Here is a 1,313-nt window from a genome sequence, read left to right on the forward strand (position 1 = left end):
AGAGTAGATTTATGCGCCCATGATCCAGTCTTTTGTTATATAACTAAACAACAAATAGATACTGCTGTAACTCCTAGCTTTGCTTCCAATCTCAGTCCTCTACATCAAAAAAAAAAAAAAAAAAAAAAAACCCCAAAAATAAGTAGACAATAGAAAACAAACAAATAATTTAGAAAACACGAAGACATCTATAATAATAGGACATAGGATCTAACAAATACGTAAACTACACACAACATACCTCTTTCAAAATATTCGGTCGCAATGAATACTTCAGCCAACTCAAAACCTTTACAAACAAACAAAACAATTAAAATCATACCTTATAGAAGGGTAAGATATTCTGATGTCTATATATACAAGTCATGACACATAAGACAATAAGAGAACAAACATACATGCTTACAAAAGCCCACGCGATCCGTAAAACACGACGGAGCAACAACTCTTCTACGCCAATCCCGTGTGGTCTAAAACATCAGAGAAACAAATATATAAATTAAACATAAAACGATTATTACGTTACATAATAAATACACAAGATTCGACAAAATACCTTATTAAAATAAAACATATCATTCGTGCATCTTCGGGAGAAGGAAACACCAGCGGTTACCTAAGCCAACGGTACGAAATAAGAATAACCCGTAACATTTGATTATCGCGAAATATATATACAAAAAACAAAAGCCAAATCATCATTTAAAAGTTAGAAAATTAATATCAAACTAAAACCGATCCACAATAACCAACATATTAGATACAAATAAGAGAAATACCTGTTTCCAATAAACCGACACAAACCGAGATATGAGTTCATCGAGTACCTTCAAAATCACGGTAAGATGAAAATCAAACAATAAGATGTCAAACCTTGTACATAAACTCAAAACTATTTGACAATTTAATTATAAATCAATACTAAAAAATAAAACGCAATAAAATCGCATATAAAAGTATATACGATAACAGGAAGAAACACATAAATGTATATGGGTAAATAAATATAAAAATATACAAATTAAAACTATAGAAGTACCTCCCCAAACCTCGCTCTTTGCTCGTCAACACCACCTTCGTCAGAAAGCTTTGTCGATGGAACCTCCCACGTTATACAAAACTGAAACACACACCAAAAACAACAAATTAGCAAAACAATAAATCATCGAATAATGCAAAAAAATAAAACAAACAACACAAACAATATGCACACGACCTTTAAAGGTCCATAAAAACAATATTTGCATGACAAACAACTCGATTCATCAGAATCGTAGTAGCTATATAAAAAACCATAACGGTGAAAACTATCT

The sequence above is a fragment of the Arabidopsis lyrata genome (assembly GCF_000004255.2).
Source record: "Arabidopsis lyrata subsp. lyrata unplaced genomic scaffold ARALYscaffold_6, whole genome shotgun sequence".
Taxonomy (NCBI): domain Eukaryota; kingdom Viridiplantae; phylum Streptophyta; class Magnoliopsida; order Brassicales; family Brassicaceae; genus Arabidopsis; species Arabidopsis lyrata.